Genomic DNA, 15,957 nt, shown 5'->3' with positions numbered 1-15,957 from the left:
GTGGTCATTTAAAAGCTTGTCCTCAGCTGTTAAACAAAATTAACCCTGTCAAAATCTCTTTATATAATATGACTTAAGATATCGTCTGAGATGTTGATATCTGTCTATGAAATAACGAGGACCTTAAGATGCTGACTTTAATTTGACAGCGTCCCAACTGATATTGTACTTTAGAGTGAAACTGGATTGCAACTTTAAACACAGTCTTCAGTGTTGGGGCAAAGATCACCGTGGTACTAAAGTAAATAAGTTCGAGTTACTGGAAGTGACTAAGACCCTAATTAATGTAATAAGGTAGTATGACCGAAGATAACCCGGTGCCTATCATGGCCCGCTAATAAAGATTTTGTTTTTTTTTTGTTGTAATGCAAAACATACTACGATTTCTATTAGTTATTTTATCGTTTCATAATATATAGTGATATGATTCACTTTAACGAATGGTTTTCTTTAAAAAATTTGAGACGATTTAATGAAGATTTTAAAATTAAGCGGGTCGTTACCTTTGTAAAAAAATCTTTACCCAAGAAGAAAAAGATAATGAACCTCATAAGTATATTGAATACAGTTTAAATCTAATATACCCGTTAAATATTGTGTATAAATAAGTTTATCTGACTTGTTTGTTATTTCCCGAGTTGATTAACGTCCCATGACCTAACAAAATACTCCGTTTATTAAACTCAAACCAAATTCTCATATCATAACACATATTAACTCGAATAGCACTTTGATTGTCAGACATCTAGCCAAACCTAGAAATTGTAATAGAATCTAACCGGAATACTACATAGGGAGGCTTACCATACGTCCCGGTTTGACCGGGATAGTCCCGGTTTGAGATCCCTGTCCCGGCATCCCGGTCAAACTTGAACAGCACCGACACCCCAACCAATCGTTCCCTCGCCGCGCCGCCCGTGCCACCCGCGCCAAAGACGAAACAAAAGCGAGCGAGAACGTGATACCGACTGCAGCAAAATGTAAATGAGCCTCTTTCTCTTCTGCGTCCCGTTTGGCTCTTCGTAATTATGGTAAGCCTATACATAGGTGATATGCTAACCATGATTATTGAATCGAATTTAATAGGGCAGGGCTAAGTAAGTTTACGTTCCAATAGATCACGTTCCGGGCCAGCCGCATACAAGCTAACGCATAATTGTTACGCCACGTCTTCTGTTAGTTGACGTTATAATTTAGTCTATAGTATACGTACCATTAGGTACTATTTAATTTACCGACATTTAAAAAAAATATTATTCTGGGATTTAAATTTTATCAATCTAAAATCAAACACACATCACGTATGTACATATGCAGAGGCACAAAGAGGGCACCTACTTTTCGCCTAGCGTGTTCCGTCCTATGATATCATAGGGTGTTAGCTTATCACCATATCGGGCACAACTTCCAAACTTCAAGCTGATACTGAGCAGAAAAATCTAAATATTACTTTGCCCGATCCGGGATTCGAACCCAGGACCTCACAGTGCTGCCGTACTTTGCACGCAGTACAACTACGCCACCGAGGCAATTCTTGATCCAAGTTATCATACTATGTTGACTGTTATTAACATTGTATTTCTCCAGCTCCGTCCGTCTCTATCCCGTGGGATTATGTAAACGGAATAAAAAGTATGCGTTTTTCCTCAAACGCGTGTGAACTGCGTACTTTCTTCAATAATTCTTCTTATCTTACAACGCCGCGTCGCATTTTATAACACTCAGATCTTTAGACCGCCTTCATGTGTCCCTGAAGGAGTAAGTGGGAATGCAACGGAACGTCAGTGTACTTTGTATGATACCGCGAGGGTCTATCATATAATCTACAAGCATTATGTATTTTAAATTGAATAATCTAAAGTCTGAAAATGGAAAAATAACAGTCGAAAACATTCACACCGAAACATTTAAAATTATGTAATTTCTGTATACACAGTCTTACACAATCTACAAAAACTAAAAAATACATTAAAATTTAACCTAAAAACCGTCGAAACATGACCTGAAATGTCGTCGACGGATTAGCAATTAAGATTACGCGCAAATGGAAGCTAAACAATGCCGCGCCGGGCCGACACTGATAAAAACACAACAAATTTCGTTTCTGGCCCACTGGCCGCGCCACCTGATTCCATTCTTTTATATTTAAACAATGACGAGCAGGGTATATGTAATATAGACAGGTAAACTTTTAATTAGAGGCATGAAATAATAACGTCTCATGACAATACATTGCTTTGGTCTAGTTGTCGTGGATATGAGCTCTGCACGGAAAATTTCTAGGTTAGGTTCACTGGTGGTATGTTTCTCATATGTGAGTGTCCGCCTGGGTAGATAACACCGCAATGTCTAATTCTGCCGCCAAGCAACAGTGTGTAATCACTATTGTGTTTCGGTTTGAAGAACATTGTAGCCAGTATAACTACTGGACATAATAAAACTTAACATCTCATGTCTGAGGATGCCGAGTGCAATGGAATACCAAACAATACTTTTTAATTCAAGGTGTTGGATGGTGTTTCAACTGTTTATGGGCGGTCGTATCGCATACCATCGGGCGAACGACAATCTATCTCGTCATTCAACGCAACAAAAAAAATGTGCTGTGCACGGAAAAGTCCTAGGTTCAATTTCCAGGCATTTACGCAGTATCGTATGGTACTCGTATCGAGTAATTTAACGTTACGTATATCTCAATACCATGGTTACACGATTTAATATTCAAAATAGCGGGTAATTCTTACGCTGTCATATTTTAGCATGATAATTACAATTATGGTGATCTTTGATAATCACAATGAATAATTCTCTCAAAAACTATTTCTGTCTTTTAGTACTTTCTTTTATTAGAATACGAGCACCCGCTTGCCGCTTTGCTTGCATTAAAAGCCTTTCTCGATACAAATCGCTAAAGCACCACGACGCCAGCGCTATCTATGTAAAATATCTAATATTTAATTCCATTATTTTCCATACGAGCAAATTACCGGGATAGAAAGTAGCTTATATTTGAATCCAGGACTTGGTCTGCCTATGTCCCAATTTTCATTTAAATCCGTTCAGATTTATCTGTGTTTACTTCTAACAAACATACAAACATCGAAACAGTAAAATGAATATTCACGTTTATAATATAAGGTAAACATTGTAACAAATTTTCACGTCTATAAGTTAGAAGTATTGTAAGAAATAAGATTTCGAATACCAAACCTAAATCTTTTTATATATAATAGTATGTTACACGTTTCAACTCGTAATTTCGTTTAGGAATATCCGCACATTTTGTCTCTTACAAATGAAGGATTTTTTAATACTTATCCTCCTTTAATCAGACGTGCTGAATCGATCTCTTCACGGTTGTGTGAGGTATGACGTGTATTTTTACTTTCTTTATGGCAGCAATTGCCTTGCATAGTAACTACGAGTATTTTTTTGTTATTGCAGCGATTGCCGAGCTGAAAAAAAAGTATAATACGAGCCTGGTTCGATATGGATAAGGACATTCCTAGATAGTAGCAACCAGTTACCACACTGTTGGCGACGCAAATACTTTTTAGTGGAATATAGTTTTAGTTTTAATTAAGGTGCGTTCGGGTATGATCGGATACGGGGTAAGATCGTATAACGAAAAAATACCACGAATCTATGGTTATTTTTTAGTGTAAGCCTATAGGCGGCTACGCTGTCTCTTTTTGCCCCGCCCTATATATCACAGTTGATACTACGACCAAGAACGGGTGCGCTGTGTGCATTGGAACAAAAAAGGTGGATTTCGGCGTTCTTAATATTTTTGAGACTTCTTTTTGATTTTGTGGACCTTATCATACTAGCATTAGAAGCGTTATTAGAACGAAGTCCGAACTTGCCCCGCAAAGGTCCGATATTTCTAAGGGTTTTAAATTTCTATACAGATATTATCATCTATTTTTAAGCTTACACAGAGAGAATTGGAAGATATAAAATGTTGGTATCGCTTAGATATTTTATGAGAAAAAAATATTGAAATAAAAATATTGAAATAATAATATAAAAAACCGCGATAAAATCCGTTTAAATAGTTTTTAGTTTTTATTTCAATGTCTAACATTCGCGTAAACATAAGAAATCATTATAAAAAAAATATTTTCAAGACTCCTCGCAACACACCGAAAAACCGTCCGAAATTAGCCGAACGCACTATATTTGAATTCCGATCCTTCGATGTAATGTTTTTATGTCTTGTCACTTCAGAGTTTTTCGTCGTATGTGAATAAATATATTTCTTATAACGCCTATTTTTAATCTTAACTGGTTGAGTATTGGCTCATCGTCAACACACACCTACCGCCATTACCTTTTACTTACTTTATAACTAACAAGCTTGTTTGCAAAGCTTTCCCGCCAACACTAAACGTTAAATTTCAAAACCAACTGAAATGCACAAATACTTGCATTTCAACTCCATAGAATACAAATTACAATAATAAAATTAACGCAATATAAACAAAGAGTATCCGGCGGGCTCACCGCTCCCCCCGCACCGAGCAACTAGCGAAACAATCACAAGTTTTAATAACCTTTTGTGAACGCAACGAAATAATTTCAGCTCCACAGCGAGACTCGAAATTAAATTGCTGTTGTAGGATTTCTGTGAAACGAATGAGTTCGATTCCCAACAAATTTTTGTGGGATTTTCGAATATTTTGTGTACTATTAGCGACCACCGTAGATAGCATAATAATATAAAGGCTATTTTTACATTGCGTTGTTAAAACTACCTACTCGTCTTAACTTCTGCTAACATTGTGCCAAAATGAATGTACGACCAATATTTTCTCAAAATAATTCAATTTTACTTTTCTACTTTTCATCATTTTGTAGTTTAATTATAAGTGAATTATCTAAGAGTAGTAGGAGTGACATTAGGCCGCATAAAATTAAAGTGACTTTTTATTGATATTTATTTTGTTCCAAACTTACATTTTCTATTTTGTTTTTTATAATATGACCAACTTATTCTAAAGTGTTATTTTCAAGATAAAAAGTATGTGATTTCATTTAGTAACGCAATGTAAAAGTCACCATGTATAGGAGATATCATCACCTTTCGTCTGTCGGTTGTAGATGTATCATGCTCACATTCTGCCAGCCATCTTAAGTGATCTTCGTAATGGGGGGAGGAGGGGTGAGTATTGCCATTTTGGAACAATTTCTGCCTCCTTTCTGATACTGAGTAGTAAACTTAAGTGTTATGAACTTTTAGTGTTACCTTAACACGGAACCCAAGACTTTAGACGAACACTCAGCGCCATACACCTGAAAAACTATCTAAGATCTAGCGATCGTCGAGAGACAAAACATTTGACTTTATATTTAATGGAAAACTCAACAAAAAATTCAGAACACTTTTTACTTAAACATTTATATATATACCTGAGAGGCCTATAAACAGGTTTTCACGACTTTTTTTAATTCAGCTGCCGTTAGCCGGTACCTGGTAACGTTCGGGTAAGGGCTCAAACACAGTGACATTCAGGGCTTATTATCCCGGGTCGGTGTCTTGTCGACTCGGTAATGTCGCATGTAACGACCCTAAACGTGAGGCCGCGGAAATAGCGGGAGAACAACTTACCGAATGCAGTGTAAAGAAATAAGCACTGATGTCTTTTACCAAAAGAACTAAGAACTAGATAGAGAAATAACTGAAGCGCCTATGGTTTGTGGAATATATGTTTTGTCTCTCGATGTTAGAGTTATTCGGAATTTTATAATTAATATCTGAACTAATTGATCGTTGATTTTATGAGCGGTCTTTTTATTTTCCCACGTTGAATATTGAAATTCTCTAATACTCGGTTGCCATCGGCTTTAAATAATCCCCGCTACGCTGCCATCCACGCCACCACTAGAGCCCCACTTTAATGTCGCGATTCAGTTCACATTCATTAACTGAATTGGGCGCAGTAACCACGTTTAACGTTTATGCGCGACCCGCAGCCGCCTCGCACACGCCCCGCAGTCGCGCAGTGGTAATGAGCGTGGCATTCTGTCCGTTTGTACGGACGTGATCATTGGCTACACCTGTATACTTCCATTAGCATTATTTTGTATTAGGTTTTCGCTTCAAGAATTATAGCCAAATAAACATAACATACTAGAAGTTCCTGTTTTCCACGATTTCTGGATTTTTTTGCTATATATCTATATTGGAATGAAATCTAACAACAGGATCCTTTCAGTTTTGTCCATGGTACTTAACATTTGGCTTTTATTTATTTCTTCATTTCTTTGTTTATTTAAGGACCTCCAACGAAGGATACACGGCATATAATAAAAACAATGCCGTAGCATTTTTACAATTATCAATTTTCAGAAATACGTCTTTTGAGTTTATAATTTTGTCTCCCGCTATGTATGGAAGTGAAAGAATATGTTTACGAGTACTCTCCATCGTTCCACTTCATTATTTGGTGGCGGTAATACTAATTAATGCTCCCAGAGAGTCACTGAGCTTGTCAGTGTCGTAAAATGCGTGTGACTTATTCGTGTGCGTGTGACAATCTTGGCTTAAAGCAATCGCGTTACCCTCGCATGTCTGGTGCCTGATGACTGAATTCCGACATCTTAGATCGGATACCAAAGGTTATAAATCACAGGTGATTCAAAGGTTACATATCAGGGGTCAAATATTGGAAGTCTAATTTTGTATGTCGGATACATGGTATGGCTGATACCTAATGATAGTATTAGGAGACTGGTGGTGGTAGGGCTTTCATATGTGAGAGTAGGTATGACCACAATGTCTGTTTATGCGGCCAAGCAGTAGTGTGTAGTCTTTGTTGTGTTCCGGTTTGAAAAACATTGAAGCCATCGTAACTACTGGACATAATAAGACTTTACCTTATGGCTCAGGATGACGAGCGCAGTAGAATACCAAACAATACTTAGTAATTCAAGGTGTTGGATGGTGTTTCTACTGTTTATGCGCGGTCGTATCATTTGCCATCAAGCGAACGGCAAGCTCGTCCCATCATTCAAAGCTACAAGGAAAATATCGAAGATCGTCATAGCTAAAAATTATGCAAAATATCTTCCATCAATGTGGACAGTACATCCTTTCTCTGTGTTAATATATCACGTTACGCATCGTTTCGCAGCGTATACGTGTGACAACGCCCTTACCAAACGTGCCATGAAATCAATTCGTCTCGTTCACACAATGCCGTCAGGGAATATAGAATTAATTAAAATCAATATTTAATAAACCGAAACCTGTTTGATTGTCGAAAACGAATCCAATTATAACCTAACGTTTTTACCTGATGGGATCGTGTACAAATTTGCATGATTTGTTCAATAACTGCTTTGGAATTTAAATGTAGAAAATTATCGGTTATAAGATCTCTTATAACCGATAATTTATCATTTAACTCTTACGATTCATAATAATATATTAATTAGATGTGAGATTTCGTCTGAGAACCTTCTCCTACTACGTACCTACGTATTAGCCCTTCATTCAAATATTTTTTAAGCTGTATGCGAGTGAATGAATGAATGAACATTTATTTGCTAGAATGTGGTTACAATAAATAGATGGTACAATAGAATCAGAATCACACACTCTGTCATTATTGACGTGCAAATATTTAAAACTAAAGATGTTTTTAAACGTAGACAGAATACTTTTCTGTTTACGTTTTTAAAAGTAGAAATAATATTACAAATGTCGAATTAAAAAAAAAGTATTGCATTGTGGTCAAAAGGGTTTTGTATCCTATCTCTATCAGTATTATAAAGCTGAAACTTGATTGACTGCGCTAATCTCAGTAACTTCTTTACACATTTTGAATTTTTCCCTTATAGGAAGCTACAATAATCTCGAATACTATATGCTAGTTTTTATCCTGTAAAATCCTGTGCATGCGACGGGGCCGCAGGTAAAATTAATGTCAATATAAAATAAAGCCTTTTTAAACCTATTGAGCGCTTTGCAATTATGATATTGTACAGCATTTTTTTACTCCTGTAAACTCGTGCGTTACAAAAGTCGAAATCCATTAAATGAAATATAAGTAATTATCGTTTCCCACAATAGGTCTGAGTTATTGTCGCTGAAGGGTGGACAGCAATTAAAAATTTAATATCGCCCCAACCGAACGGCAATTAACTGGCATTGTGAAAACACACAGATAATTTTGAAACAAAACTTTATTATTTATTGGGGGACTTACTCTGCAGAACAACGGAGTGTTTCGTTGAATGAATGTGTTGTGCACACTAGGAAGCGCCGCGGGCGAGTGGGGATACGAGTAGCTGCCCCCAATGAGTCCACTTTATTATTGTAGAAATTGTATTTATTAAGTTTTGCTGTTTGTTTTCCCTGGTCTTTTGTGTTGTTAAGAGGTGTTTACGGCATTGCATTTTATTCACTTTAGGTAGTACGTCCTGCATCATTAACCGAAACATAACAGCTAGATACTACTGCTTGGTACAAAAATGGACAACAATAACTTTGTAAAATCCCAAACGTGTATCACGAAGTTTTAGATCACTTTTTTTCTTGGTTTGTATCAGACAATCGCTGTTACGTTCGGTTAAACACTTGCAGTGATAAATTTAAAAGAGATTCATGAGTGCATGAACGGATTAATGTACGACGCACTGCACTTTAAAGTCTCGGGTGATTTACACACTGGTGTACCGAAGGCGCTCTGAATAATATATAACTCGGCGTTTAACTCGGCTGTCGAAATAAAAGTATTGAAGTGAGATGAGATGTAATTTATTAAAAATAAAATTCCGTTTATTTTACATCTTGGTATATATCAACGCTTTATGTATTTGCGCAAACAGTAGTTAGTGTGTCAGTATTTTTGCGTGTTTGCTTGGTTTTTGTAGTTAGGGCAATTCCTGGGCTTTATAAAATTAATCATATCTGAATAAGAAGCTTAACATTATACCTTATTACATATTATATTTTAAAAAAATTAAAGAAGTTATAATGCTTAAACAAGACAGACTGTCCCTTCATTGATATAAAAAAATGGAATAGCTTCATCTTTAACTTAGCGGCTGAAAACATAGATCAGCAGACCAGGCTGTATAGCGTACCTTGGGGGAGGCCTATGTCCAGCAGTGTACTGCAACGGACTGATGATGATGACCTTCGACTTCGATGTTTTATCGGATTAAAATATTGTATTATTACATGCGCAAGTTACTGCATCAGTGTGAAATGGCCGCAATTTTTATCAAATTATAAGCAATTGTTGACTCTTCGATATTATAATATCAGACACAATGGCTCGTTACGAACCTTTTTGTTTTAAAACCTGCGTACGTGAGTGTAACATATGAATGTATTTTACAATGAAATGTGGCTGACTGGATTTACGACGTAGTCATTTTTAATAAATATTTCCGTAACACTACCCTAAGCACCACACATACGTCTTATATCAAGTACATTTTGCTAGTGGTAGGATATATTTTATATCCGCCCGTATAGCGACCACCGTACACAAAGTATTATTTGACTTATCATAAGTGCAACTACGTCGGCCTACGTGATGAATAAAGCATTTTATTTATTTTTATTTGTTATTAAAACTCGCCATAGTGGTCCACGTAAGTGTACAGTGCGTGGTTAATTACATATTTAACTACTGGGTTGATATATTTCTATATTATAAAATTTTATTTTAAGGTATTACCGACTCTATCGAAATTAAATTTAAAAATCATTTTCATACCGCATCAATTGCTCAATTCATTCTTCCCTTAGATAATTAACATTTATCCTTTTGTAGATATTTTAACTGATTACTTAGGCTTGCCCCTTATCACATTAAAGGACGAAACACGTGGCCAAAAGTGGATGCCTGGTTACATTTCTGCCTACACCATCGGGAAAAAAGACATATGTCTGTTTGTTTCTTAGCATTAGAACTTGCCTGTACAATTTGTTAGAACTGCAGCTGTTTAAGACTAGTGTGAGTAATCTGTTGCCGTAAATGGCAGTAAATACAACCATATTGTTTACAAACTCTACCGTACTGCACGGAACAAGCAAACGACAAAATAATTTTCGGCAGCTTAGTAGAGTCTGATTAAATATTAAACAGGAATTAAGTTACCCTTTTAGTTGTTTAATTTAGTGTTTTTGGGACGAACATCATAATAATCAGTTGTTTATGCCATCTTTGCATAGCATGTGGACTTTCCGTGGTAATGCGGTCAACAAAACAGAATGTTTACTGGATGTTTCTTTTTATTGCTTTGAATGACGAGACGAGCTTGCTTTCGCCTGATGGTAAGCGATACGACCGCTTATAAACAGTAAAACACCATCTAGCACTTTAAATTACAAAGTATTGTTTGGTATTCTACTGCACTCGCCATCCTGAGACATGAGATGTTAAGTCTTATTTTGCCCGGTAGTTACACTGGCTATAATGTTAATTGGATGTACAGTTCAATTACAATCATCACGCTTCTAATCGTTCAATATAATATCAGAGCTGCGATTTCAGTACTTCAAACTATATTCGTCTACTATACTATTATTACAATAAATAACAATGTAAATTTCATAATACAAATGATTACTTCATTGTCGTTCCAATACTCTTACCATAATATTTTACAAAGACATTCCATAATTAAACTGCTTTTAAAACCAATCGCCATAATGTACAGAGGTTGAACTTCAACACATTAATACTCCTTACTCATAATGATTTCTTATGTTTACGCGAATGTTAGACATTGAAATAAAAACTAAAAACTATTTAAACGGATTTTATCGCGGTTTTTTTATATTATTATTTTCTCCCGACGTTTCAAAGACTTTGCAGCCTTCATGGTCACGGGGGACTGAGGTGTTGTTCATCCGTAAAGTCAAAGTTACAATATCTACCTACATTTTTCAAATATACAACTTTTTAAAATTTTATCTGTTGACGGTCCGATCTACGCAGAATACATACAAGACAAGATAATACCTCAAGATAATAATACCTCAAGACACTGTGAGCTCATTCTGCGTAGATCGGACCGTCAACAGATAAAATTTTAAAAAGTTGTATATTTGAAAAATGTAGGTAGATATTGTAACTTTGACTTTACGGATGAACAACACCTCAGTCCCCCCCGTGACCATGAAGGCTGCAAAGTCTTCGAAACGTCGGGAGAAAATAATAATATAAAAAAACCGCGATAAAATCCGTTTAAATAGTTTTTAGTTTTTATTTCAATCTCCTTACTCATTATATCATAAACCGCTATCCATGACGAGCCACACCAATATTCTTAATGGTTTCCACCAGGTGTTCAATGTGATGGTGTCAAGACCTCGCTCGAGGCAGAGTCTTGGCTCTATTACAAAATCATCAAACCAAATCAATCATTTATTCAGCTAATAGATCTTTGTAATCACTTACACATGTAGGCAATATAATATATTCAGAAGAAAATAATTAACTCGATTTCCATCCCATAGTGTGATTCCACAGTATCGCCACTTCGTGAGCAAATTTCAATCACATTTTAGTACAAACCGGATAATAGAACTCGCACATTGCAGTTGAAGTGCGCTTTCTATAAAGCAATGATGTATATAAGGCATGTATTTATTTATTGTAATAATTTTACCCTATAGCCCCTTCCTGCATAAATTCCAATTACATTTTTGTACAAACTAAACAATAGAACTTAATACCTCACACATTACAGTTTCGGTGCTCTACCTACAAAGCAATCAGGTATAGTATATGGCATGTATTTATTTATTTTATTAATTTTAGAACATACTGTATCAATAAGTATTACATTTCTACCAAGGAGTAGGTTAACATCAAAAAGCGGAGAGACCTACATAAATTCAAATTATTCAATATTTAAAAACGGAACTCAAACAACGTAACTTCAAATTATCCACCCTGTCTCTACTAAACAAAAAAATTAAATAGGAGTTCCAGCCGGCACTTTAATAGAGATCATATAGAGTTCCGTGCAGACGTATCGCTCACTTTATTGCTTCACAGCGGACCTCAGGCGAAAAAGCAGCCTGTAATAGTCGTAGAGACGTCTCTACTGTTTCACTACATATAGAAAGAAGATACGAGTTACTAGTGTTACTCGATTGCGAATTTGAGTGAGTTTCTAGTGAGTTTTAAATTGATTTTTTGTGCAGCACTTTATCAATAAATATGATTATTTTTCGATGAGGCTAGTATGCGTGGCGCAATGGGCTTTAAGGGAGAAAATTCTTATATTAAAGGCAATTAGTTACTATTAGAAATTTTATTTCCAGCATTAAAATAAATTCCAGAATACCCTCCGCTTAACGATATTAAAATAATACTTATTTGAATAACGGTAAAAGTTTTTTTTTACCCGTAATACTATAATTATTTACAGCAAAAAAACCTTGAGTGGTAATCTGTAGAAATAGTTTTTTTTTGTCTAATGGTGAATATGCTTTGAATCATAGTCAAAAGCAACCCAGAAAGTGTTTGATAACAAGGAATAGAGTTCATTATTTTTATTTAAAATCACACCTGATTTATAGTTTCATAATGAAAGGCTTGCATAATATCACTTCAAATATAAATAATCTTATAGAACTATGCTGTGTATTTGCCTCTGCGTACCCCTTAAAGGATAGAGACACATAATGTACGTGGAATTGTGTAAAATAAAAATCCAATGCAATTAAATAAATCTCAAAACCGTTTTCCACAGCCAGGCGACGATTTAACAAAATGTTAAATTGCGGAATACACACGCGGGAACACATTGCCACATAAATCATTACATATTTACAAACTACTCCGAAGTAGGTGTCGGTGCAAACCTACTTACACCACTATACCATAATAAAAATGTAAACTGACAAACATTTTACAGCCATTAGGACCAACTCTACCGGAAGGCTAGCAGTACGAACTCGAACGGAGTTCAGCGCATTTCGTTCGAGTTACAATGGTACGGCTTCGTCTACAGTATTGAATCTTTTGTGCTTTAGATTTGTTTTGTGCCCGACAAATGGGTTTCAGGAAATACGCTTTTCTAATAGTTTTACTGTGTGTCGCCACTCACCTACAATAGTGGACTGGTTAAGTGGCGTGTGAATAAGCACACGCAAGCCGGCATAATAATGAAGACGAGCGAGAGATACACCTGTCGCAAGTTGGTTTTATATTTATACTTCATTGCGGTTATAGATATATCTGGCACGGTTTATACTCGGCTAGGATAAAAAAATGGTTTAAACTGCGTAGTTAAATTGTTTATTGAAGTATTAAAATTAGCTTTCAACCGCAGCGCTGCCCACGTGAACAGAATTACTTTCTGTAATTTAAAGACCCAATAAGTATGTAATTCTCGGTATAAAAAAATGTATTAATATCAAATTTATAATCAGTCTTCATTCTGTTGAGACAATAAAAATTTACTGTCACCTTAAATTTTACTTCTGCAAGCTAAAAGCACACTTCGAAATACTTTAGATGACACCAATCACTCAGCGAGTATCCTAACACCAAGCCGTCTTAACTATAACATTAATCAAATAGAAAGATACAAGTTGAGTATAAAATGTTCACTTTTATACAGCAAAGCGGGAGACGAAATAATGAACTATGGAGGTAATTAGTCTGGGTTGAATCTACATGAAGATGTGGTCTCTGTGTGGGAGTGGTGGCGTGGTTGTATTGCTAAAAGGTTGTCGTGCTAAGGTTTAGGGTTCAATTCTCGAATAGGCGAGTGCAATATTGAGATTTTCTAATCAGTATTATCGCGGAATCTGCGCTCGCCCGCTATAACCTCAGACTTAATATAGCTGATGTAATTTCGGTTGCTTTAACGGTGAAGGAAAAACATGGAGAGAAAACCTGCATACCTGAGAAGTTCTCTATAGGAATTTTGAGTCTGCGTGAAGTCTAACAATCCGCACTAGGCCAGCGTGGTGGACTACAACCTAATCCCTCTCAGAAGTAGAGGAGGCCCGTGCCCAGCAGTGGGACAGTATATAATACAAGACTGATATTAATCGATTAAATGTCGATGTTCTATTGCCTACCCTTAAAACGACCAAAGGCGAGAAACCATGTCTCTTTTTTATATGATAAAGGTATATAATTTAAAATACCATTAACAATTAATGCCGGCATATTTTCTAGTCGTTAAACCACGGTATGTAAACATGCAGACATTTCAAAACTCATTTGTAAACGTCACGAAAAATGAATCTAGCGCCGAGCTTTGAGCCAATCGTTCGAACATTAGGGGCCATTGACAAAAAATATTTCAATTTTATAACTGCATTTGATTTTAATAGCAATATGGCTGACTAATTTCATTTTCATATATCGACCGTCTAATGGAAGATTTATAACAACATATACTATGACCCATTAATTATAATCCAGAACATATTTATAACCCACGAGTTGGACGGAAGATCTCATAAAAGTCGGAGAAGGTCGCTGAATGTGGGCCGCTTCCAATAGGTCTATAAGGTAATCTTTGGGGGAGGCCCGTGTTCAGCAGTGGACATCCTGCGGCTGATGATGATGATGATGACGATGATACTATAGCAATATACGTAAAATACCATTTTGTTCATAAGTGTGAAAGAGAAAGTACTGAGGCTCATAGCATTGTGAAACCCAATGAAAGCAAGAGTTATGAATATATTTTAACAGAAACCCGGCTGTAAGATTCTTTAAAAAAAACATGTTCTATGTCTAACATAAATAAAAAAAAAATTACACCTATTTTTTTCTTTGGTCAAGTAATGAAATTCTTACCCCAACTTATTATATAAATAATTTTGTGTTGCCCCCAGATTCGCCCGTGTGAACAGCCTTTCCCGCCAAATGAAATCCCTAAAAAACTGTACGCCGTCAGGGCATCTATTTGAAAATCTAAATAAAATATTCCTTTCTTTCCCAAGGGAGCAAATTAACGGGATAAAAAGCCTATGTGATGATATAGAACATGCTCTCCCAGTGCACCAAATTTCATCAAAATCCGTTTAGTTTGTTACCGCGGTTACTTCTAACGTTAAAATATACAAACATTTTACCAACAATCGCATTTATATTAGTAAAATAAGATAAAATAGGATACTAAGAAGTAAGATATGTGATGCTATAAAAGGCAATGAGATATTACAGGGATTTTGTATGGTTAAAAATTCTTAGAACCCTGTGGATCTAATGATCAGTAACGCTGTCTCTCTAATAAAGAAGTGTTTATGTTATTATGAAAAAACGAATTATTTTTTTACCAAGAATAACATTTTTTCTTCGATCAGATAGATTCAAGGATTTTTTTTCTCTTCTCAATCAGCGATTATATCAATACTTTATCGTCGAACTTTTTGTTTATTTGTTTGAACACACTAATTTCTGGAACTTTTATTCCAATTAAAAAAATTCTTGCTTTATTATTCCTACAAGTGCCTTTCTACCGAAACGACCTTGCCTTCGCGGAACCGTTTACGAGGGTACAAACATATTTTACGTATTCAGTTGTTAAGATATTGTATTAGATGAGAAATATATTTTTCTATATATTTCCCATTCTAAATACGTCATAATAAATTTATTAAAATTCATTTCCCCAAAACACAAGTCAACTCAAAATGTAAGGGTGAAAATTACGCAGCAAAAAAATAGCTGGCACAGCAGAAGTCATCCCATGCTCTTCATAACCCATTATGTCTGCAGACAAAACATAAATAATGGAAAATGTTGGTGACGCACACAGGTTACCTTATTTCAATATCCGTTGACCCGGCCCACCTTAGGTTCGTGCGTCGGTTTATACCATCCAGTGAACCCTTCGCGGATGGGATAAGTTGTAAGAAATTGGACTTTACTTGAAAATATAAAGCGTTAATAAAGTATAATTTTTTTAATTTAAGTACTTGGTTTTTAGAGGGTGATTGTAAATTCTAATTTCTAA

Source organism: Manduca sexta, chromosome 24, assembly GCF_014839805.1.
Source record: "Manduca sexta isolate Smith_Timp_Sample1 chromosome 24, JHU_Msex_v1.0, whole genome shotgun sequence".
NCBI lineage: Eukaryota > Metazoa > Arthropoda > Insecta > Lepidoptera > Sphingidae > Manduca > Manduca sexta.
Note: the sequence above shows the minus strand (reverse complement) of the source record.